Source organism: Macaca thibetana, chromosome 6 (assembly GCF_024542745.1).
Source record: "Macaca thibetana thibetana isolate TM-01 chromosome 6, ASM2454274v1, whole genome shotgun sequence".
In the NCBI taxonomy this organism is placed as follows: Eukaryota; Metazoa; Chordata; class Mammalia; order Primates; family Cercopithecidae; genus Macaca; species Macaca thibetana.
In genome coordinates, this window is record NC_065583.1 from 91,743,602 (window position 1) to 91,771,182 (window position 27,581).

The following is a 27,581-nucleotide window of genomic DNA, read 5'->3' on the forward strand; positions in this document are numbered from 1 at the left end:
ATTAATAAGGAATAAACTCAGGATGCTTGTGGCTTTAAAATGTGATTGTTTTGCATCTTCTTGAATTTATCTAGCTTCACTTCTTTTGGAACTGGATGTGAAACAATGCTTCTATATTTTCAAAATTTGCCATGAATATGTTCATGATTCTTCATTCCACACATTTCATGTATTTTCATGTCCTAAACTATCTGTCTTTCATCTGGCTTTGGTTTGAGCTGCTTTTTAAAATTTCACTCTGTCCCTTGACCATGACAATGTGCTGTTTGGGTAAATCTCTGTCCCTAATTATAATTTAATTGCATCATTTATTTCTTCTAGAGCATTTAACTCCATTTCCAATTGTTTAGATATTCTTATTCCCTTTAAAGATATCTCCTGATCATCCCAACATTTTGGCAGAAAATATTGAATGATAACAAATCAAATAAAAAAGAGATACATTTAGAAACTTTTACTCATATTTTTATGAGAATCCACCATTACTCAGATCTAGAAAAAGAAGTTAATATTAATTTTACCCAGAAGTTCTGGGTAAGATAGCTTCACAGAGGCATAACCAGACAACCTTGAATTAATTCAGTAAAAATAGATGAGATTTTTACATGATATAGTTTATCATTGCTAATAACTATATGTATAAAGACTATAACTTAGCCAACTTTATGTTTCAACCTTGACTTTATTGCTACTTAGCTATGTGACTTGAACAAGCTCAACATTCTTAAATGTAAGATTTCTCACCTATATAATGGCAATGATACTTTCTACTTTAAAGTGTGGGTGTGAAGGTTAAATGGGAGTATATACATTAAGTACTAAATACCAAGTGAGTACTCAATAAATCAATAGTAGCAATAGAATACAAGGAGAATTAAATGATTGGACTGATTTGAAAAGAGATTTAATAATATAATTATGAGAATGTTGAATAAAAATGAAAGATTAGAAAGTAAGTTTGAGTCTGTATCAACTTTTGATTACTTATGGTATTTTATTACAGATAGTTACAATATTTAAAAATATAACAAGAGATTTAATCCTCAAAACATTGTCATTGAAATTAATGTGCTATTTAAACAAATCATTTGTCACTTATTTGTTTAACTATCATTAGATTAAAAATATTGAAAATATCAATAAAGTGAAAAAATTATATTTAAACTATAAATCTGTATTTTATATATTTTATTTTCATAAGTGAAAAACATTTTAAAGATAAAAATTCCAGTGTGCTACCAGATATTACGTGCTGTGCAGTGTGTGTGTATGTGTATGTGTGTGTCCTAGTCTCCTCTATTTTATGGTTATTTATCTCTGTCCTAAAGTTGGTTTACATTCATAAAAGCACTTAACTTGATTAAGAACTGAATAATGTGAGAAAATGCAATCGGGGCCTTGTTTTTTTTTTTTTTTTTTTTTTTAAATGACAATTATTTTTTGGTAAATAATATTTGGTCCAAACAGGTCTCTTTTTTGGGAGGGGGGTGGGAGTGGGGGCGGGGTTAAAAAAAAGACATAAAACTGTTACTGTAGCTCAAGAACAGCATACATTTTTCCTGAGGAATCTCTAAACACTTAATAGGATCTTGCTGCTATTAGTGAAGTATATGTTTAATAAAAAATATTAACATGAATTACTTAACCCTAAAATCATTTAAGATGTGAAATGTAGAAAAAGTATTGGTGGTTGGAGCTCATACACTGGAAAATGGAAGCAAGCCAAAACACTGGCACTAACACCCTGCTCTTGTTAGGAAAATGCCAAGGAATCGTTTCACAAGAGTAACTCACAGATTGCAACACAGTTACCTTAGCTGGCTCCTGATGTGCAGTATCACACCACATTTAAATTTCCATCTGTGGTGTCTGGAACTATTGTTCTCATTGGGAACTTTTTTTCCCCCCACAGTAAATCTACAGGATCTAAAAGACCACAGAATACACCTTCTTTAGTGGGATGACCACCTAGATTTAAAGAAGTTTTAAGTGAAGTTTGCAGTCTTTCAGCCACAGAATAATTTCCTCTTTCAAAACAAGTAAATTGGCATTTAAATTATGCATAGAAAATGCTGAATTTTGATATGTCTGGAATCATTTATTTTTCTTGGAATGTCTTCAGTGCTCCATTGCTATATTGTGCCTGTATAAGTAGGGAAAATAAGGATGCTGTGTTCCTAGTCCTTTCCTTGTGAGACTTAGTGATCAATACCCTTAGATTGAGCCCCAAGGAACTGATTGTTTTAAAATAACTGGTTTTAAAGGTAACTAGCAAATTATTTTGACACAATTTTATTTGTCTAGGAAATGTTTCCTTGTGTACTAATTGAGTTGTGATGCTGAAATTTGACACACACACACACACACACACACACCATCCAGTGTAAAAGTGTTATAAATTGAAAGGAACATTTAACTAAAGCTCATGAGCTAGTTACATGACTAATCTTTCTGCTTTAAGCAGAGGCAATGACTTTATAATCTTTACACTTTCTCTTTTTACTTTTTGTGCAAGGGTAAACTCACAGGTACTGTATTCAATTCTCAGGGAAGTTGAAAGAGGAAATAAAGTGTTTTAAGATATTTGAAAGAAAAGTTCACATCAATAAAGTATTCATAGATATACTTTTAAACAAAGAAATACATACACACTTGTTAATGTCTTCGTTATTCCTTGCCCCATGGGCTCACCTAGTAACTATGTTTTTTAATTTTTTGACTATATATAGTATATCTTCAATATATGCATATATTAAATGTTTTCCTGAATTTATATTCAATATATAATTTTCATATTGTCTCCATTTTCTATGAGTTAACATGTATAAAACACTTAAAACTATCGAACAGAGAACTCAATAAATGTTAATTTAATAACAATTATTAAAATGTTGCTATTTAAATGCCTTTCTATTCAGTATTTGATTATAAACATTATTCTTGATCTAAGTCAGTATTTCTGGTGAGTTGCTGGTATTAGAAGTTGCATGATCTGCAAGGACCTTGAATGATCAGCCCAAGAAGCAACATTAAAGCAAACTCTACCTCTTTGCTCAGCAGTCCTGTTGCTAAGCAACTAACTTTGTTTATCCTCGCCCTATTTGGGTCAGGACTAGGGGTAATGAGCTGATGCTACGTGCCAGAGAAAGGAGTTAGTGGCTGGAGATGAACTTAAAACTTCTTGGTTTTGCATTGTTTTCCCACCTAGTGACTTCCTGGCTAATTCTGGAAATGCTATTCCTCTTCTTAAGTCTGTCTCTTTTAGTTCATTAAATTAACAACTATATATAGGGGCCTTTAACAAAGTGCCCACATCAAGATAGTCCAAATAATATGACAAAGAAATTGGATCTCAAGGCAAATATTTCAAACCTTTCTAATAAAAGTGGCATAAAAATCACTTTTTTTTTGCTACAGAAAGTGAGACTTCTTTTGCTGATTTGTTTTCTACTTCCTTCAAGAAATGAATGGGAGAAGTGATTGACAAGGCACTATATACATTTCCAAAGCCAATTCTTATTACATAATATAGTTCTACAAATAAAAGTGACTATCAAGACGCATAAGTTATTTCTGTAGGAATAGAAGGGATGAGTTACATGCCATTTCATTTTGATAAACTTGAATCCAGTTTCTAATCAACAAGATTGCCCTATACAATAAACTACTGATTGTGACTGCTGGCGTTAACAGTAATAGGACAAGAAAATGTGTGGCACAATTTTCTCCATTCAGCTATTCATTTTCCTACTGCTTCGAAGGAGTCTTTATATCCTTATGATCTTTCTCAAAGTTAGCCTGATCAATCATGCTAAATGTGCCCAGTACAGCCGACGAATACATGGACAACTCTTGTTGATTGCTAAGTAGTGTCAGTTTGGCCTCAGTTCTTAATTTCTGTCAGAGTTCGCAAAATATGAATTTAATTTCAGGGTGTTTTTGCACCCTTTATAGATTATGCGCTCTACTCAAAGCCCACTTCATTTTATACACACTACTAAATGCATGAAATACATATATAGAAGCTGATCTCCTCAGATCATATTATCTCTGTCTATTTAGTCTCTTTGAACCCTTCAAATTCACTTTTTCTCCTGCCAGTGCTAACTAGAGACTACATGATGTGATGTATTCATTTGGAACAAAAACCTTTATAAAAACAGTAATAGGATAGAAAACATCAACAAAACCTCTACTCTTTCAGTCTTTACCGTCTCCAGCTCTGACATTTGGACTTGAAATTTAGAGGGAATCTATTAAACTGCAGTGAGAATTGTTTATCAATTCGCCAAAAGACTTTTATTTGGAGGAATTCAAGTTCCCATTTTCATAGAAAGTTTATAACTCAACATAAATGCCAAGGCTTAAAGAATATTGAAACACAGCATGGATATTTACTTGAAAAAATCATTTGATAAATTTTAGAATGTGGTGTTTTGTTTTTTGTTTATTTTTTAAAGAATCTGTCAGAGTATATTGTTGGATGAACTAAATAATATAGTTTCCTGTAGTAGGTTGCTACGTTCACCACAGTTATAATGTGCCTTTCTGTCTACCTTCATTCCACAGGTGTGGTGGCAGATGCTTGCATGGCTATTTGTTCATTCTTACTGACGTGCTTTTGAAAATCCAGGAGAAAGAATGCCTTCACAACGGATGCCCTCCTACCTATATTTAATACACATTATCCATTTCTAACAGCTTAGCTATATCTCATGGAAACTACCCATGGTTCAAACATGCACTCTTTCATAGCACAAACTAGTGCTTTGGCCAGATGCTACCTGTATTCCTAATCACTGATGATGCCAATTGTAGAGACATAACTAGAGATTATTAACCATTTGATGTGGATTTTAAAAATCAGCTTTTCCTCAAACATTCTGTTAAAATAAGAATTGGAGTGTTTTTCCTCTTCTCATTGTTTTCTTTATTCTTTGTTAGAATATTACTAATAGTAAAAAAAAAATTGTTGAATTATCGATTTATGTAAACTGTGCTAAAACTTTTATATGTTAATTTCACTTGATCCTCAAAACAACCTTACAAAGCAGAAGGCGTGCTATTTTTATTCCCTCATTAGTGGTAAGAAATATAAGGTACAGAGAAGTTAAGTAACTAAGGTCAAGTAGCTAGTAATATTAGAGTCGGGATTCCAATCCAGGCAGCCTCATTTCTCATCTTGCTAACTGCTGTGCTACACAGCATTAGACCAACAGAAGAAGGCACCAGCACTAGACTGAATTATTTACTTAAAGGTCTTTCTTTCTGATTTTTTTTTTTTTGGCATTGATTATAGTCAATGTTAATCTAAAATTTCCCCAAATAATATAATATTATATTTTAATATTAATTAGAAAGCCAAACTACTAAGCCTTATTAGTCATAGACTATTACCATGTAGAGGGACTTCTGCCATTATTCCATCCTACTACACATTATATGAACTGGGAATCTGTGGTCTGTGAAGAAAAGTTATTTTTCTCAACTCCTATACCTAGTTAGAATCAGAGTCAGGGTGTTAATTAATTGGATTTCTTTCTTAGCTGTAAAATAAGACAAATTCTAGGGCAATTTTAGTATCTTTTTCCTTTAGGGGATTTTTTTTTTAACCTAAGTACATTGTATTTAGCTGATGTTCACTACATGTACACATGAAAACTTAGGCAGAGTGCACACATGTATACATACATAGGTATTTAATTAAATTCCAACTACTTCCAAAAATGTTTTGAAGCAGTTAGATCACCATTGTGGGTATACGAGAAAAGATTTGCTCATAGCGAAAGTATAAATACCTTGCTGATAGCTAAAAGACTACATTGACTAGCAATGATTTTTTTTGATAGATGGAAATCCTAAACCTTTTCTGATTCCATTGGAAAATACCAAGGAAGGAATTTCAGTAATGCATTTGGAAAACATTATTTGAAAAAATATGTGTGAATTTGTTACACTGCATGTTCTATGGGCAGAATTTTTACCACTTAAATGTTTCACACTTTTATGCAGAGGCCAGTTCTACATCCAACAGTTTAGATGAGAAACAATTAAGAATTTTTTTTTTTTTTCTGAGAGATTCATGAGTGTAGAAAGGAGCTGCAGATATTTTTCACAAAAGAGTTAAATTTCTTTGAGCTCTGTACAAAGAGAGAAGGAGCGATGACAAAAATGTCTTCATAGGATTTTTCAACAATCGTCATGCCAGGTGTAGAATACTTTCAGCTGTTCCATCTACTCCTTTGATTCACTTGGAATCTGGCTATATGAAATCAAAAAATAAGCTTTTAATCTAGACATGTGTCCATTAGTTTTTCTCCTTATGGAACAGGAGAATTTACACTTTCTTTGGCAGTTACATTGAGGATTTCCAAGAAGCATTTTTATGTTTCTGTTCTCACATTTTAGTGTTCTTAGGTAATCAAATATCACCTTGATCCCAGCAATTTATATTATTTTCCCAAAAACAGGCGTTATGGGGATCCCTCATGTATCCTGCATTCGCCTCTTAGAATAGTTTTCTTCCATTTTTGGCATAAATGATTATTGTCTTTGTTCAGATAGAACAACATATATCCCACACTATATACTCAATAAGTACTCCTAAAACTAATGAACTTTGTCGTTTTTTAAGTCAGTGTTGAATTATTTCATTTAGTCAACAATTTGCTTCATTTTGAGTGAAAATCAACAATTACTTTGATCACTCATTAAGCATTTAGTCTTTGCATGTGCTCCATTATGCATGTTAATACAAGATGATCCTCATTGTAATACTTGTTTTAATATTCTCAACTGTCATAATCTTTATCATCAGAGGAGTCACAGCAATATTATTTAGAGATGTACACTAGAGGGTGGTGTTTTACCTGGACACTAGACCTCTCAATGCATTGGCTTTGAGGAAGAATGGAAATTTTTCCAGGAAATGTTCCCCATGTTTAATGTTACATAATTCTCAGCACATATGCCCCATTAACAAAGTTGATAAACCCCAGGGAATGGAAGCAGAGTCTGAGTCACTTGGCGGCCTTGCTATCTGGTTTCTTCAACACATTCCTGTAGGTGTTTGGTTTTTCTGAGCTCCACATGCAAAGTGTCACTTGAAAACCAAAACTGATCACTAGGTGAGAATGTATTTGACTCCTTCTAACTACATGGAATTAGAAATCAAGTGAGGCAAATAGTGAACCTGAGCAAAGCTCTTAAATTAACCACTTCAATTTTAACATCCTCTGAGCCAAACGTGAGTACTTCCATGCCTGACCTGAAAAGAAGAGCAGAAATGATCAATGTTGGTGAGAAAAGTTATCTCAGGAAGAGCTCATTTTTCTCTGTGTGCTTCTTCTGGCTTTTACTTGGTGCTAAAAAATAAAAATAGAAATAAAAGCTTCTAATCTAGTGCAGCCTGACATTCATAATATCTTGCAAGGGATGATCAAAATGTTGCTCCACTTGGTCCCCCCTCAATAAACGTTTTATGTTAATAACAGGTTATGGCTTTGATTTAACTCATTTTGCTTCTAGCTGTTGCTCTCATTTGTATTTTTCTCAATTGACTCATGATTTTGGTTCAATTGTTGCTCAAATAATGAGTTCTATTGTGGTTTCTTATGACAAATGTTTCAAATTTTAATTGACTTTTACCTGGACATGTGAATAAAATTATGAAAGGGGAAAAATCCTCAAATGTATTGCTCTCAAATTTCCCTCCAAGAGAAAATTATTCTCCCTGCTCCGGCCAGTGGAAATTTGCTTATAATGCAAGCAAGTCTTGATCTGATGTTGCCGGTTTTCAGACCTATATTCTTTATTATTCTTCACCATCATCTAATTTGGAAAGACTGCTGGAATCAAGATATGCTGGAATAAATTTTTAAAAACACTATTTCATATGATCAAATTAAAGTTGAATTGACTGGTTCCTATTAAAGTTAAGCCCCGTCTAATACAGCCAAACTCTCTATTGAAGCTAGGTGCATGCTTTCCTTCAAATGTTCCTTAGCATTTGGCTCTGCTGTTTCTATGTTCTCCTTTCTTCAGTGATACGATAACATTGCAATAATACTTAAACGCTGACACAACAGAAAACCTTGCCAGTTTGGCTCCCAACCTTGGCAAGCTTTTTGTTATAGTTGCAACCCAGCTTACTCCTTGAATTGCACAAAACTTTCATAGCTCCTCCACAGCATGTCGTGTACAGGGGACTAAAGAGGAAAAGTAAGAGAGATGCTAATTTTAGACAGAGAATAGTAAATAGGACAACAAATAAAAGCTCTGTTTTGGCACATTGGAACTTTCTTTTTTCCCTTTTAAATGTGTGATTCCTTTTCCCAAATGTTGCACTAGATTTATTTTTAAAGGTGTCATCTATTTCCATTCCAGTGCTATGTCATCTATAATTTAAATTTATGAGATAAATCTTGAGGTTCACCAGTGAAGCAGCTGGAAAATTCTAGCCACTTTGCCATTGAAAATGCAGATTTGCTGAAGGTTTTTGTGTCTGACAAGCCCCATTGAAAGTACTTTACTCCCTTTCCTGACAAGCATCCATCAACATGTAATATTTATTCCTCTGTTTTAGTTTCACTACAAATAATTGGCGGTCCCTCAGCAAGAAGACAGTTTCCTGCTGAGGCAGCACCACCTGTACAGCTTCACCGAGCCGAGAACAAATGCTCTGAAAAGAGAGCTTTCCTAGAACTGATGGATAAAATGAATGAGGGATATTTACTGAAATGAGGGAAAACTGAATTTGCTCCTTTAGTTACATCATTATTGTTACTTCTCCAATCCTCCTTCCATCACCATCAGAATGGCAATGAAGCATTCATAAATATATTTTACTGCTGAGAAGAAAAATATTCATGTTGACTTGTCTTCAATCCCTCTATTTCTCCACCTCTCTCTCTCTCTTTCTAAATCTTTAACTTCACAATGATTACCTTCGCCAGACTCAATCTAGGGTTGAGGGGGTTTGAGTCAGGGAGCAAAAAAGTTCAGGAAGATAATTTCTTCCCTTCTTGAACTTGTCTTGATTTCTGCTTTTAACTCTGGGCAAACATGAAAAGTTTAAACTCAACTGTAGCTATTGTAACATCAAAATAGAAGGACAGTGTCTGTCCTATGGCTGCCGTGACTTTCCGTTACCTTGTAACCCCCAGACATGGATTTGCCTTGTTAGGAAAGGGGGTGTTCTTAAAGAATTATGTTTCTATAAGTGTGCATGGTTTGCACTCTTTAAAAAATGGACAAATATGACAGGTAAATGAAGAAATAAACACATTTATACACTATTTTTAATAATGGACGAACTATAGGAACACTTCAGATATATCTTAATTTCTCAGGCACGAGTTTTCAGATGTTATGCACCAAAGTAGGTATTCTATAGGCTGTGCATTGTACTTTATTACCAAAATCAGGTAGTCGTTATTTTGTTCAAATTTCCAGAAAAATAATTATTATGTAGAATATCCCAATTTTTAGTGTTAATCTCATGATTATTTTTCAAAGTTTGGTGTCTAGTATTCCCCACAGTCTAGTGAGAACAATGAATCAACAAGAGGAGAGTATTAAAGTACAAATACACCAATGTTTGCCAAAAATAGCACCTTTTGAGGAATAAACCCCAGTGATCTCAATTGTTGCTTTGTATTCTATTCATTTACTCTAAGTTAAACATTAATAAACAAAATAAAATTCCAAATGCAACAGACCAACATTTATAGCCAATTATTGTGAATGAGATGGAACTGATTAATACGCTGTGAGCCTTCATAAAGGACACTATGATTTCTGAGGGTTGGGCTGTCAGAGGAACTCTGAGCCCTATCATCCAAGGTACTTCATTTATATTTTAATATTTTTTCAACCTAAGAAAAATAACTTGATTAAATGGAATAGATTTAGTAAAAGCCCAAGAGATTATGTATTTTTGTTTATCATTTTATCAGCAGTTGTATTTTCCCTCTATATCCAGATAAAATGATTGCAATAAATTCCTGCTGATTCTCTTAGTGGTCACATGAAAAATGTATAGTCAAACTGAGATTAGAATCCCAAGTGTTACATATTTTTAAAATTTTTATGAAGTATTCAAAGGATACCAATTGTTATAGCAAGGGGTTAGAGGCAAATTTAAAAATACCTTGTATAAGATCTGCCTTCAATGAAATTATAATCTAACTAGAAGACGTGACTTATTAATAATTTCCATACTGATTCATATATATTAAAGCTTATATGATTCAGAGAAGGAAAAAGCCCAGTTTAGGGATTACATTAGGGAAGGCTGCTTATCAGCACATTTGCTATCATTGATGAATTCTTCTTCTAGACTGGTTTTGGAATTAGAAACTCTCTGTTTCCTGATGGTTTATGTTCTAGCTGTGTGTCCTTGTTTAATTTGCTATGCTTTTCTGAACCTTAATTTCTTCCTCCATTAGAGATGGCTAATACTACCAGGTAAGTATTTGATGAAGACTAAGTGTTGCCCCACTGTTTGGAAAACCATAAATTGTTATAAATACGTAATATATCTCTATGATCATTTCTCTGGGCCAGGGAGAGTAGGAAAAATTCTACTTGAGGATGAAGATATTATGACAATTATAGTAACTAATATTTATTAGTTATTGTACTTATTTTATGGTGGGTTAAAAATATAGGTACCACATGGCATTCATCAATGCCAAATTAGGTGTTCAGAAGATAAAACTTATGAATTCAGGGTAAGAAGAGATCATCATGAACTGTGGAGGTCAGGAATGACTTCATGGGAGAGCTTGGATGTAACCTGGACTTTTTAAAATGGAAAGACTTTGAGATTTGAGGTAAACGAAGAGAGCACTCTGATGAAAGGGAACAGAAGAGCTCGGTATGTCAGGAAGAAAATCTCTTTCATAACCTAAGAAAAATACTTGTACCCCAGATGTGATTTGTATTAAAAATGACTTTCAATTTGTATGGCTACAATCAGGGCATGCAGTCAATAGTTTACCTCTAAGCATCACCACTGACTATGGTTATATATTTAGCAGTTCTATATTTTAGTGCTATCTCCCTTGCCCTTCAAGACATTTGAGTTTGAGACCCCTTGCAAAAACAAGAGCAGATTTAAAATGGAAAAAAGGAAAGCAGAAGATCAAAGATGATCACGTCCTAAGGTTAAAAAGTAGAGTTGGGTGACTTCAGATGCAAAGCATGTTCTAATAGATATTATAATAGAAAACGAAAAGATTGTAGAATAGTCATGAAAAACTCCTTACCCTTTTGAGAGGAATAGATGTTGCTTTAGGTTCTTTATTTGTGGTTGGTAGAATGAACCCCAACTTAGTAGACGAGTAAACTGAGTCTCAAAGGTTGTGAGTTGCCCAGGATTATGCTGCTAACAAAAGGTAGCTTGGGATTGAAGTATTACTACTTATCTACCATGTGTCACGTGTGGAAAGACACTACCATATATTTTCTACTGCAGTCTTCATAATAAGTTTGTGTGTGGGGGGTATTAATACTCCCACTTTTACAAAGATTTTTGTGCTACATATTTCTCAATTGAGGCTGGGATCTCTGAGTATCATGACAGATACCAAATTTCAGATCCTCAAGACTGACATTTTCACTCCTTTATGTTAGAAGGGTCAAAACATCAGAATCTAAGCCATTAAATGCCATATTTCAGCAGTTTGCCAGCCCTTCATTCTGATGTGGGTTATTAATATTTCTGGTCAAAGCCATAGGTCATACTTAACCAACTTGCAGTGGAAAAGCCCCCAGTGTAGCAAATGGCAAGGGAAAACTCCAGACTTCTCTGAACTCTTAATGTTGTGCAATACTTTAAAAAATATCCTTTAATGATATGTGCAAATCGCCTTCTTCAAATAGGAGAAGCAGGCAGAGGTTCTGTAATTTCACACCTGCTTCTGGCCAGGCATGGCCTTTCAGGCTTTGAAAAAATGACTCAACTTTTTCTTAGGCCTATTTTAGGCCCTTGCAGCACAAACCTTCTGAATGAAATATGTCTTGGGTTGATAGCCTGCTTCAAATCTACTTGGTGCCTCAAACAGCAGGGTGTCTAGAAATACTAGTCTCTGCTACTAGAGCAGAAATCTTAAAGAGCCATGCAAATTGGATCCACCCGGTCTTTAACTTGGGCCAATTCTTCCACAGTATGTGCAGACACATTCTTAGTTGACTTGACTGCATAATAGAGATAATTATAAGCACTTACTTATCTCACAGGGGTCTACTGAAGATTAATTAGTTAATGTTGGCAGACCAAAGGTGCAATATATGTGCTAAGTATTATTATTATTACGGTGCCACTTCTCTTTAAAGAATGTTGTTTCTAAAGTCATAGTGCCTATGTGCCATCTGCTCACAGCAGCCTTTACCATCTCCCTACTCAGAGACTGAATCCGGTATCTGAATAAATAGATGTGCTCAAAAAAAAATCTATCACACCTCCATCTGTGCTTATGGAATATGAATTCAGACATAGGCAGAAATGCAAATCAATCACAAGTGGAGAGGCTTCTCCAGTGCCCAGAGTCACATTTAGAGATGTTGCTCTAATATTCTTGCTTTTCATTTTAGAATCCGCTAACTCACGATGCGATGCTTCCGTGAAATTCTGTCTCTTCTGCATCTGAAATAGGGTGTTATGTTAGAGCCCTGAACTGCCTTCTATTTTGTTCCCAGGAAGTTGAAAGAGAAAACTTCCCCCAGAACACGTTCGCTGCTGATCTTTTGCCGAAATTAGCTCCATGATTTTAATGCTTTAGATATTAGTATAATTATCAGAAGCTAATGAGTTTTTAAAGGTTTCTATATGAAATTATGATTTTGAAACTTCCCTCCTGCCAGAATTATAACTAGGTTATAGACAACATGACATGATCTATGACCCATTTTTACTAATGACTAAAGAATGAAGATTCAGCTTCTTATGAATAAGCACTCTTTCTCGAACATGACAGGGCACTGCAACTATGAAAGCTATGAAAATTAGAAAGATTAAAACCTTGAACTAAAATTATCCAAATGTTTCACAGAAGCCACTATAGTAATATAAATACCACTCCTTGCTTTTGAAAGTTATTGGTATCGTAATTATCATAGATATTTAATATTCTCCCACAGTAGGTGGCTCTATGGAATTATTTCTCCCCATCATCCTACTCGCTCTTCCTCGAGTCAGCTGTTGAAAATAAATTTATCTTCTCACTGAATTTCACCTCACTTGATCCATATACTCATGATATTTCCAGTAATTTTTTTTTGTTTTATTTTCCTGTGCCCAATTTGTTAACAGATTTTCTCTTTAATTCAAAGATATCCTAAGACATTTTCATGATGGCTATAAAATTAATCAAATAGGTAATAAGCTCTTGTTCATTATAGCTTCAGTGACCTGTTATATGCATAATCTGATCTCATGGAGGATGCAAGTAATATCTGAATTCAATTCATCTAATCTAAATTATGCATTTACCTTATGAGTTGGTTAGGTTTTAGGGATATAAAGAGGAATAAAGTACCATACCTGGCCTCAACTCAAGAAGATAAATCTGTAGCTAACTATATTAAAATGATAAGTTCCAAACTAGGTAATTTGAAGAAGTCTTGAGAGAGCTCAAAGGAGGGAATGATTCATTCCATTGAGAGTCAGGAAAGAGAGTTTCAGAAGTCTGCAGAGAGATGATATCTGAGTTACGTGGTGGAGGATGAAAACAGCAGCACCAGGTGGAAAAAAAATACAAGGCACACAGCTATCCTGGCTCTAGACTTTCAAGCAGATTGATGCTTCCTTGAACTATGTCATTCTCTCTTATTAAAAATGAGCCTTGAACATGCTTCTCAGTTTTTTGTTTTTTTAATTTTCTTTGTACAAGCTTGGATTTTACTCCTCTCTCAAATCACAGTTCCTAGATCATGTTTCCTGTTGCTTGCCCCTGGCACTTGAAAACAAATGCATCTCTCCCAATTTTGAAGTTCCATGTGGACACAGTTAGATTTTACCCTACTGACCAAAGCTCTAGGACCAAGAAATCACTGAACCAACATCGGTGCAAAGTTCACATTGGTCATCTAGAGGAAACTTGAATATTTTCAGGAGAAGAAACAGGGAAAAGACTTAGATAGCAAAAAGCACGACATGTGTGGTGAAAAATGAGCCTTCTGGTAAGGCCAATGCTCTTTGTGCCCTTGTGCCTCAGGACATTTGACAGAATTATGTAACCAGCCTCACAACAGCAGTGATACTGTGGAACAGCAGGGGTAATCCTACCCCAGCAATTCTTATGCCCATCCCTCAGAGAATGCTAATTATAGGTGGGGTATGCACACAAATAAGCTTAACTCCCTAAACAACCATGACATCATTTCTTCTTAGAGAAGATGGTCTAATCTGTCATCTCTTGAACCTGCTCTCTTCACATTTAAGGGTACAAATCTCTCAGGGGATAGCTCTTAAAAACATCGGGAAAATTAAATATTTTATGAACGTCCTGTTTACTAATTTGTAATGATAGAGTGAACACAAAAGTATTCAGTGGCTTAAGTCTCCAGTATTTTAGAGCTTGGTTGCCTTTGCCAACCCATTCTGTTTGTATATGATAATACCCCATAAGATAGAGATCCAGTGTTTTGCTAGATTTACCGATCTTTAATGGTGCTTACATTATTGGATAGCCTAAGACTCTGAAACCTTTGAGCCCCTCAGGAGAAAAAAAAGTATGTGATACAGTGGAGCTGGCTCAAAAGGCTTGCAGCATGACAACTTATGCAATGAGTCTTTTGTAGACTAAAAAAGGGAGTCTGGACTCAGGGCTGTAAATTTGGCACTGTCCACAATTTCTAAATTGACTTTAAAATGAATGAGGTAATGGAATACTCAGACAGAAGGCTCATCCATTATAGAAATACACCTCAAATTGGTCCTTCTCTTGGTAAAGGCTAAGGAGTACTTCTAGTTAAAACTTGGCAAGTTATTTGCTTACCAGGTCTTGCTGGGATTTGAATTAACTGTCATAGTGATACAACTTTCCTAGAAACTAAATGAAAAAGCCAACATAAACAAATGTCAGGGAAAACCTTCACAATTTTCAGAATTAACTGTTTGATCTAGTTAGCACCTCTAGTTCTGTTGGTATAGTCCATTTAAAACATCTTTCTATAAGGGGATAAAGAGTGAAATTGAAGCAAATTACACATATGGCATGGCTCTATCTATTTATGTAATGGAAGAAAAGGCAGAAAACAGAGAGAGAAGAAAATTGGAAGAGAAGAGCTAGTGCTAAGTAATAAATAAAATGCTCCTTTAGTAGACCCTAAAAATTCTCAATCGGATCATTAAAAACAACAACAAATTAAAGGGTATTTAAAAAGCATTCAAAATTCATCCAGCCGAATATAACCCACACAGCTCTCTGAGCTTCCCATGTTGGTCAGGAGCTGCTTAGTGAATTGAGACTCTATTAAGTTGCATGTGGTTTCCATTCTCTTGTTTTTATAGCTTTTTTGGAATTTACTTTGGATCTGTTGGGACCGCTAACCATTTTTTGGCCTGAAGATTCTGTTGTAGACAATACCACAAAGATAATCTCTTTTGGATAGTCATCCCATCGTTCTCAATGTCCTGGAATCTTTGTTACACTTTAATATGTCAGAGTTTAATCCTCATGACTATACTATACAGTTGTTACTCATATCTCTATTTTGTCATTCAATAAATTGAGGCTTTTAAAGATTGAATACCTTGTCCAAATAAGTGGTACAGTCAGCTTCAAGTCCAGATTATCTGCAAGTAATTCTAGCTCTCTGTCTTCTAAATTACACACGACATTAAGTTCATATAGTTTAATTTAATACCCATGAATCTTTTCAAAGTTGCATCATTAGGATTTAAAAAGGTTGCATTTATTATATTATGTCTCTTTGTCTTTCACTGGTCCTCAAGATTATTTTTGCCTTGAGGGGACAAATATTAAGGCTAGAAATTGTGATGTGAAAGTATGTTACTAATCTGTTTTAATAATTTTGTAAAAAGTATTGATTGTCAGGTTATGAAAATATGAAGTTTATAAGGAAGTTAATTAATGCTGACCTTAACTTCCCAGTTTGGATTTTATTTTCCTTTTTTAAAAATTTTAAAAAGCAATTTATACATATGCAAAATATTCCAAACATTAAAGTAATTATAATGTGAAAAGTGATTCTTCCCTCCATTCATGCCCTCCAGTCTCAATTTTCAGGGTAATGTCTTTTGCACATATTTCCAAAACATACACACACACACACACACACACAAATATTTCTCTCTTTTTTAACATCATATTTTGGTAATATTTTCATTACCAGCTCTATAGCTCCCCTTGCTTTTCACAGCTGCAGAGTAGTATTTCATGTATAGGTGGCCTGAAATTGATTTAACTCATTTATTACCCCTCACATTTAGAGATTTTGCAGACTTTTGTTCTTCAAAGTATGCTGCAATGAACATCCTTGTTCCTATTTCTTTGTTTAGAGAGGCATGTGTAAAATGCAAGACAAATACCTCAAAAAGACATTATTGAATCAAAGGCTGTGTAAGTTTACAATTGGATATATAGGGCTAAATTTGCCTATTTTACAGTTTAGTTATTATTTTTAAAATTATATATGTGCTTATGACATGTACAGAAAATCCCATTTAATGAGCATTACAATTTTTTTTTTAAATTTTTGAGGAACTGGATAGAAAATATTTTTTATGTAGTCATATTTGCCAGTCTTTTCTAATGTTGCTCTGTATGGTTCCTTTTATTTAGAGTGTTCCCATACCAAAACTAATTTTTAATGCCAATTTTTTTAATGTTTCAAGTTTTATTTTACATTTTAATCTTTGATACACCTGGAATTTATTGGGGTCTATTCTTAAGGCAGTAACCAGCTTCTTTTTAAAATAACTACCTACCTTTCCCAGTGTCATTTATTGAGAAAGTTATTTTTCTTCACTGATTCAGGATGTCAACTTTATGATACAAAAAATTTTTATATGTATTTCTATTTATTTCTTGAATTTTTCTTCCATCCAATTGATCAGTCTGCATATCAGACCCCAGCAACAAACAATAACAGTAGTATTAAAATATATCTTACTATCTTATCGAGGTATTCTCTTTTACTACTTTTTTTTTCAGAAACTTACTGCCAATTTTTTCATGTTTATTTTTACATAAGAAATTTAGAATCAGCTTGTTCAAGTTCCAAAAATAAGGCTGTTGGTATTTTATTTGGATCATGTGAAATCTGTAGATTAATTTAGTCTGAACTTACATTTTTACAATACTGAATCTTTCTGTGCAAGAATAAGTTTTGTCTCTTTCTTTTGAAGTCCCTTAAAGTATATATATATATTCTTTGGTAGAATTTTAGCTTTTTTACAGAGATATTTCACATTTGTGATTCACTTCACACCTAGATGTTTACTCTTTTTATTTTTGAGATGAGATTTTACGTCTGTATTTTTATAATTGGGTTTGATTGTGTCTAGGAAAGGAATTAATTTTCATTACTTATTTATTTATATTTTGCTCTTTTTGTAAATATTTGTATTTCTTTTCATTTTAATTATTTTGAGTCTCCCAGATGTATAATCATCTAAAAAAAGTTACTTTATTTCTTTCAGTATTGATATCTCTTTCTAAAAATTACATTGTTTACTTTTAAAATCTTAAAATATATTATCTAGTACTTCTAGAGCAATGTTAAACAATTGAATAATAGTGATAACAATAAGCATCCTTATTTATTGTTACTGAATTTAATGGGCATGCTTCTAATATTTCACATTGTCACAGATTTTGTTTTCAGATATATAGCAAACACATTATAAAGGTATAATAATACATTTAATTAAGAATTATAAAAATCAAGATTAGATGTTAATTTTTACCAAACATTTTATTATTTACATAGATTATCATATGCTTTTATCTTTTCACTTTCTAATCTTTTAAAATACAATAATAGGTTTTACACGAAGATTATTTTTCTTCACATTTCATGAACAAACCTTAATTTCGTGTTATCCTTTTAATATGCTGGAGGTTTTATTTATTTCTGCTGTTTTTCACCTGAAAGTAGTTTGGAGCTGTGATTATTTTTTCTCTTTTCTCAAAAGGTAATTTTCCAGGTTTCAGATATTAATTTTATATTGCTTCTTTAATGGATGAGTTTGGAAACTACATATTTCTATATTTTCTGGAATACTTATAATAGTTTTGAAATTATCTCTTTCTTAAAAGTTGATTAGAATTCGGCACTGAAACCCTTTTGTTTAGGAAGGGTTTACTTATTTAGGAATAGGGATAAACATTTTTCTTAATATTTCCCCCATGAAAATCTGAAAATTTTTCCTTATCTGATTTAACTTTATGTTTCTCTAGGACCAACTTTGTAATTTCTGTTATCATAAGAAATAATTTATTCTATTCAGACTTTCAAATTTACCTTCAGAGTATATTTTCTCATTTCCACTTGATCTGTACTGACTAACATATTGTATTTTTTTCAATTTTACTCATTATATGTGCTTCCTTCTTATTTTTCCAAGATCAGTTTACATGTACGCACATACACAAACACACAAATACACTGGTAAACACATATATGTGGTTAGCTTTTTATGTAGTTATATATAATATATGTGCTTTCTCCCTAATATTGTTTTTAATATTAATTACATATATAGTAATATATGAATATATTTTTTATATTTAGTTTTATATGATACATATTTATGTGCACATGCATCAACCATTTTGTGAATTTATTTTTTACTCTTTCTGTGTCAACTTTTATTTTAGAATCAGTGGGTACATGCGAAGTTTTGTTACAAAGGTACATTGCATGATGCCGAGATTTGGCTGCGGACTTTTTTTTTTCTTTTAACCCTTTTCCCCCTTTTTTTTATCCCATCTACTAAATTTTTGCTTTCATCACTAGCAATTTCTTTCTTTGGCTTTTCTTAATTTTTATGTTCTCATTACTTTTTAAATTGCCTTAGTAGAATATTTACTTCATCCTTCGTTGTTTATACAGGTAATTATTAAAATCTAAAATTTTATTTTATCATAATCTTAGTCAATTTGTATAGCTCTTTTTTTTTGTAAGATACTTTACACTTTTGTTTGGCTTTTTCTTTTTAACTTGGGAGCTGCTGAATATAGAACTTCTGTCTTTAAACATTTGGTATTTTGTTTTTTTCCCTTTTGTGTTATTCATTTTGTAGTGTATTTTAAGCAGAGAATTTCTCTAAATCAATCTCTTTAAAATAAAATAAAATAATCTTTATAATTTTTGGGTAGGGAGTTTGATGTATTTTATTACTATATACACTTATGTGATCTATTGAACCATATGAGTTGAAAAATCTAAGTTAGAAACAGTCTATTATGGTTTATCTATCTTTCTATCATAGTATGCAGACTTTGCTTTTGGATATTCATTTGATTATTTTCACTATTGTTATCATTATTGTTATTATTATTACTACTATATTGTTATTACTAATATATAAATCTTGAATATGTTTTATCTTTAGAGTGTTATATATGTATTATATACATACACACATACAATGTGTCTTTACACGTTATAAAGTATTAAAGTGTCAACTTTAACTCCTTTGATTTTCTTTTTTCCCATGATTTCAACTCTAATATCCATGTTATAAATTTTCCTTTTTTTTTTGTTAGCATCTTCCCGAGATATCTTTGCCTATCCATTTCTTCTATTACTTTAAAACCACGTTATTTTAAAAGTTTACTTAGATTCACTATAGAATTGGGGTTTGTTGCTAATCAAAGTATCTTTTATTCTTAATATTTTATTGTATTTACTTTTACTAATGTAAGAAATATGATTGATGTTGGAACTGCAATCTTTTTATATTTCTTGTGTTCTTGTTTTTAATATTTTGTTGAATAGTTTGTATTTTATTGTGTTTTCTTCTTTTTTTTTCTTGAGATTTGGAATGCTTGTTTATTTTAAAGTTATTCTTGTAAGTTTTAATATATTAAAACTGTTTCTTAATTTATTAACTTTAGAAAAACTTATTGAATCTCCACATCAAAACATAAGCAATTAGCTCAATTATTTACTAAGTGTACTTAGTAACAATTTTTGTTAGTCTCACCTTCCAATATATTATATTAGAATTTCGGTTGATTTTATGGTTATTTATAACTTTCATCTTTAAAATCGACTTGACAGAAGGAGGTAGTATGATACTGAGGTCTCACCTGGGAAATGATTGTACATTCACTTTATGTGTTTCCTTTTCTCTTACTCTCTCTCCCAGACTTCTTGTATCATATCAACTGACAAGTAGTAATAATAGTACCCACATTTCTTCATCATTAGTTCTTTTATGTAAATTGAATCACTGTTCACCATCATTACATTCTATTTCAAGCGCTCTATTCCTGATCTTTATTTTGATTCATCTGTATCAAATTGGATATTGTGATTAAAGTGGCTGGATGTCGTTCTCAAAAGTGTTTATAAGGAGTGCATAGCCTGGGCTCTATGAAATATCTGTCTGTGACTTTAATTACTGAAAGATAATTTACAGGGGAATAAAATATTTTGGTCACCTTTTTTCCTTCAGCAATCCACTGTCTATTATTTTTTAATCTCTAATAGGCTATCTGTGATTAGGTTTCTTTTATCCATGAAACCAAATATTTATTTAGGATAAGTTATAACAACAAATTCCAAATTGTGAAAAGTCAACTGTAGCATATACTGTCAGTGACCCAGCTACATCTTGTCTGCACTCACTGTTCCAGTACATGCCTCAGGTTTTCATTGCAAGCACCTGCAACTATCCTCCCAAGATCGATGCATGGGGAATGTGGGGTGGATCTGTGAGGGAGTTATGCCTGGGAGCCAGCCATAGGATTGTTTCTTTATACTCAAAGTCTAGTAACTGCTCTAGGATATATATGCTGTTTGTTTATCTATATCATTATTTTTTTCCTAAGACAGAATATATAATTCTAATATACAAATTCAGGTCTTTATTATTTCAGTGTTTCAAATACCTTACTCACAGACTTTATGTTCTTTTCCTCAGAAATATGAGATAGATATGAATATGCACATGTATACACTCATTTATGTATCTATAGAATTTAGTTTCTCTATATCTTATTTTACATCTAAACATTTATTTTTTCCCCATTTAATTATTCTCTTATTTCTTTAAGTTGGACTTCCATAGCCCTAGTTGTATTTTCTATGTTGTCCCCATTGTGTTTCTCTTCATATGTCTTTTATTACAAAATGGTTTTATCTTCAACTTCCATTTCTATTTTTAGCATTATTAACTTGCTTTTAATTTTTTTTCTGATTTTTTTTTGTTTTGCTTTTTCCCTAGATGGTGTATATCTCTTCCCTGAATTCTTTAAAAAATACAGCAAAGACAGTTTTCTTCAGGCCATGATGGAGAAAGGGCTCTTCAAGACTCTCTACTCTCATCTATTGTTAGTATAATCTGATATCTAAGCCCATGTTGGTCTCCTGATTGTTATTCCCTGCTAAATGGGGGCTGCCCTCTTTGGCATAGCTATTTAGTCATGAATTATGTATAAAGGGGAAAGATACTTGGTGAACTAGGGTGCTTTAATTTGAACATTTTTTCGTAAGTTCTGCGGTGACTTCTGACCCATTTGAATGACTGTACAGAGAGATCCAGGATTTTTCTGTATTTTGTTGAACAAAATATTTGCATGATTCCTGGTAATGCTCAACACAAAGTGTCTGTGTGGTAATGAGCTTGTTTGTACAAAGGAAATAAACTCAGATGGAAGAAGCGTGGTGTGGTGGTTACAGACACAGACTTTAGAACCAAGTAGATTTCCTGGGTTAAATCTTAACTTTATCATTATCAAGGTATATTCTATTGAACAAGTGGTTTTTCCTCTCTGAGCTTCTCATCTGTATCTACCTTATGGACTCTGTTTTTTTTTGTTGTTGTTGTTGTTGAATGTCAATAACATAATGTGATTAGAATACTCAGTATATAATAAGCACTCAATCAGCCTAAGACTATTATTGTGAGACAGTGCACTGAAGTGGTGAAGATTATAGGTTCCCTGAAGGCAGACTGCTTGGGTTCAGAGCCTAGCTCTGCCACTTACTAGCTGAATGACACTATGTGGTTTACTTAATCTCTCTGAGCCTCGATTTTTTCATGTGCATGAAGGGTGTAATATTAATACCTACTTCATGGAGTTTTGAGAAGGCTTGAGAACAGGATCTGGCATATAGTAGGAGTTCATTCACTTTATTGTTAATTGTAACACTTTGCCCCATAGGAAAGCTTACTTTGACATAGAGCCAAAGTATATTTTAATCTTTACCTACTCAAGAGCATAAAATAATGCCTGAATATGTATGCCTCAAGGTGTTTATGACTTGTGAGCATTTATTTAGCACCATATTCAACATAGTGATACCTTAGTGAATGCTTCTAAAATGAATAAACAGATGAAGAGAAGAAGTAATGAGACATTGGTACCAAGGCCTTCCTCTTTGTTTTTCTTTGTGGAAGAAAATATTGAGTTCAATTTAACGAGCTCTTCTATTTGTTGATCTTCACTCCTTTACCCCTTCTTTGCCTTCCTTGGCTTTTGTCATCTTTTTCTTTTTGTTTCAACAGTACAAGTTATCTACAAGAATATAGCATGAATTGATAAAAATTTGAAGTCCTTTGAAATACAATAGAAAGACTATCCTATCTTCCCTGAGACCAAGGCTCTAATTCAGCTTTAATACTGTTGAGGATTACTTTAATTATAGCGATCTAGCTGGCCTAGATGGCTCATATGGCTCACAATGTTTATTTAAAACATTAGCTCAAAATGGAGAACTTTTAGTTTTAGTTTTTCTACTTTATCTGACTCATTTTCATTTGTTTGCAGTCACTGAAAACCATGAAAGTTAATTTTCATCTATAAGTAGTAGTCCTGCTTCATTTCTCCAGCTGCAATAGGATGGCCAGTCTCACTGTGTAATTTTTTTTGATCAGTTTACATCAGTTATTATTTTTATTATTGTGTTTATTACTATTCACTGAGTGCTAAAAACCTATTCAATACTGTAAAGTACATAAATCAACTGTATTTCCTGTCCTGGCAGCTGTTATACTTGATGTTTTTTCTGATACTGAAGAAAAAAAAAAATCATGTGAGAACACAATCGATGTAGGTCATCTAGGGTTACTACTGTTTCATTGTTTCATTCTTTCTTTTTCTTTTCTTTTTCTTTTTTTTTTTTTTTTTTGGCAGAGTTTCACTCTTGTTGCCCAGGCTGGAGTGCAATGGCAATCTCCGCCTCCCAGGTTCAAGCAATTCTCCTGCCTCAGCCTCCTGTAATCCCTCCTAGCTGGGATTACAAGCATTAACCAGCACACTCGGCTAATTTTGTATTTTTAGTAGAGATGGGGTTTCTCCACGTTAGTCAGGCTGGTCTCAAACTCCCGACCTCAGGTGATCCAACATCCTTGGCCTCCCAAAGTGCTGAGATTACAGGCGTGAGCCACCACGCCCGGCCTACTATTTCATTCTTGATTCATTCATTAGTGTTATTTCTGAATAAGTCTCTTGTACTACATTAAGTTGCTTGAGAAATTTAAAAATATAAAGGGAAGATTTCTTTCCTAGAAATATTTACAATTTAGTTTAGAAAACCAAACATATGCATAAATATGACTAGAGAAAAATTACCAGGTATTATGCGTTAGTCAGGAAATATGTATTGAGCTTCTACAAAATGCTAGGTATGAAGAGAGAGGCTCAGAATACAAAGATGGTTAAGAAATGGTCTCTGATTTTAAAAATCAAAAAGTTTGATTAGGAATGAAATATCATATTGCTACCCCTAAAATCTGATTTTCATTGCAAAGTTACTATGTGTGCATTACTTTTGTACATGCATTTCACATGTTATCACACATAATTTTCACAATAATTCTATGGGGTACATATTATAGTCATTCTTATTTTACAGATGATGAAACCAAGGCACAGAATGCTAAACTATCTTGCTCCAGGTCATCCAGTTGGTATGTATAGACTAATGAAATCAGAGTGAAGGTAGGATAAGCACTAGGAAAACCTATGTAGAAAGAGCTAAAATTTCAGCAAAATCTCAAATTATTTGAATAAGAAAGAACTTTCAAATAGGAGACAGGTCAGGAGTTAATGTACAGTGAAGAAGCACAGGCGTGGAGAGAAATGGAAAGTTTCAGGAAGAAAGGGACAGAAGACTTGGTCCTGGACAAGATTTGATAGAAATCATGAATGAAATTCCTTTGAGAAGTCAAAAAGAAATACTGAGTAAGACAAACTGAGTAAGATAACCTCCTCCACCCTCTGGAGTTTTCCCAGCTTATTTTGGAGAAAATTGAGTTGAATGTCCCTTTAACATTTGAGAATTAACATGACACACCTAAAAGCTCTGTTGTTTTCTTAGTGTCTGATAGTGCTACAGAATCACTGTTCAGTTAGAACATTCTTTTCAGACCCTCACTCTTTATAATGTAGATAATACAAGAAAGAATACAGAATCAAGCCGTTATCTCCATTAACACTTAGTGCCCATTAACCCATTTGTGAGTTCATTGAATCACTTAAGTTATCAGATTAGTGACAGAATGCAAAGCAGGGCAAGTGATTTTAATGGAAGTGAGAGCATTTTGCAGGATTCCTAAATCACCGGACACTACAGAGGCACTGGGACCAATAGGCTTACACCAACTTTGCTAATTTGCCTAGAACAGACCCAAACAAAGCTGTAAGGGCAGATCTTTCAGTAATGCAAGTAATTAAATAATTAGTAGGGCACAAAGTGAAAAAGGTGTATTTTCCCTCTTTAGTTTTTTCCTCTTTCCTTCCTTCCCTCCCTCCCTCCCTCCCTCCCTCCCTCCCTCCCTCCCTTCCTTCCTTCCTTCCTTCCTTCCTTCCTTCCTTCCTTCCTTCTCTTTTCTTTTCTTTTCTTTTCTTTCTTTCTTTCTTTCTTTCTTTCTTTCTTTCTTTCTTTCTTTCTTTCTTTCTTTCTTTCTTTCTTTCTTTCTTTCTTTCTTTCTTTTTCTTTCTTTCTTCCTTTCTTTCTTTTTCTTTCTTTCTTCCTTTCTTCTTTCTTTCTTTCTCTCTCTTCTTCCTTCCTTCCATCTTCCTTCCTTCCTTCCTTCCTTCCTTCCTTCCTTCCTTCCTTCCTTCCTTCCTTCCCTTCCCTTCCCTTCCCTTCCCTTCCCTTCCCTTCCCTTCCCTTCCCTTCCCTTCTCCTTCCTTCCTTCCTTCCTTCCTTCCTTCCTTCCTTCCTTCCGTCCGTCATTTTGCAGTGGTATGCAGAAACAGCTAACAATTTATGAGGGCCAATAGTTAAACTTTCAAAAACTGTGAAAGCCAGTTCATAAACTCTTGTTTTATTGAAGTTTACCATGGTGAAAGTATTTACACCATGGAAATTGACATATTTAACAAGTTAAGCTTCTTCCATTCCCTCATCCCTCCACCACTACCCCCACATATACCTTCTTCATAGTAGAGTCAAAGCTGAAGAAGGAACTTTTCAAGACATGAGGTTCAACCAGCACACCATGTGCTTCAAATGAAAATCTTCCTTCATCGTGGAAAGAGAAATTAAAGCTGCTCTATGACAACGAAGAAAACATATATTCCTACCTTGTTATTCCTTGGAATCATATAAGGAAACACAAATAACTTGACTTAATAATTTTAGTTTCCTGCTTATTTTAAGAACAAAAGGTACCGTGGAGCCTGTGATTTATAGAATGAAGAATGTTACAATATACAGAAAGCAAAGGTGGTTGGTAGTACTGTAGAAGACCGGTGGGGAAGGATTTTGAAATTTCAGACTTTGAGGAGTGTTATAGATTCAATGGTTTATAAAACAGCAGTGACTGAGGCAATTTAAATTTTATCTCCTTGCAAAATAGTTGCTTCTCCACTCTTCACTTTACCCCTTATTCTTCCAACTCTTATTCCTCCTTTGTAACTTTTTTTTTTTTTTTTTTTTTTGAGAGAGAGTTTGACTCTTGTTGCCCAGGCTGCAGTGCAATGGCGTGATCAAGCCTCACAACAATCTCCACCTCCCAGGTACAAGCCATTCTCCTGTCTCAGCCTCCGGAGTAGCTAGGATTACAGGCATGTGCCACCACGCCCGGCTGATTTTGTATTTTTAGTAGAGATGGGGTTTCTCCATGTTGGTCAGGCTGGTCTCGAACTCTGGACCTCAGGTGATCCGCCCACCTTGACCTCCCAAAGTGCTGGGATTAGAGGTGTGAGCCACTGTGCCCGGCCCCTCCTTTGTTACTTTTTAAAGTTTTTTTGGAGCTGTTTCAAACTGGAGAATATCAGGGGGAAAGGAAAGGTTTATAAAAGGCCTGTGAGAAGAACAAAAGCAGACTGTTGGCAGGGCAAAAAAGGTGGTGGGGGAAAAAAATGCACCAAGACCTTTTAACATAGTATTAGTAAATAGCCTTGAAATTTTCAACTTGAGAGGAATGAAGTCACTTAAGCAGATGGGGGGAAATAAAAGTTAGATGAAACTATAAAATATTCCAGTTACAAAACTGAAAGAAACTATTAGTGGCACTTCTCCTCTCATTTAAACAGCATGAATAAGACTCATTCAAAAATAAATTCTTATCCTGCAAGCTGTTTATGGAGTCAAGGAACCTATCTCATGCAGGTGTTCCATGTGTGAAATGCCAAAACAGATAATGGAAGCTCCAAACACACCATATTGGAGTTATAGGGAACCCTAAGCCCAAAGACACCATAAGAAAAATAAGAGATTTTCTACACAAAAGTATGTTTGTACTTTAGTTCTGCTTAAAGTGATTCAGTTTGTTTTAATCAGTTATATTTTTTGTGCCATAAATTCCACATGTATACTAATTATACCAGTAAAATTTGGGTTTAACCTTACAAGGAGAGAGCTTGTGAGCTCTGTGAGAAGATATAGCTTTTCCTAAAGGATACAAACTCAACTTCAGGTCATTACAAGTAAAATTTACTGTAGAAATTATTTGCAGAATAGCTTGAGGGCTTGATTTGGCATGCGCATGCATGCAGAGCTCCTGTAGAAGTTATGGAAACTTATAGCTCTATAAATGCCAGCTGTTGAAGGCAGGTTGCTCATAATCTGAGCTGAGGAGGAAAGAAAATGTAGATACAAAAGAGGAAAATAAATGTTTAGGAGCAAAGAGAAACAGCAGGCTACACACTTGGTGTACACAAAAGACTATGGGAAAAACAGGCTGGATATTTCCTGGGAGATAAGGGGGGAAAAGGAAGAACAGTGATTAAAAATGTCACTGCTGCCAAAGTAGGCTTGGAGGCCCAGGGGACTTCATTTGTATATTTATCAGATCAATCTCTGTCATTGGTGGTTTTGCAACCATTGTTGTATACATTATAAATATAATATACACATTTGTTAATACATACATATACACATAAGTAATATATGTATACAATATGTACATATCTATGCACACAATA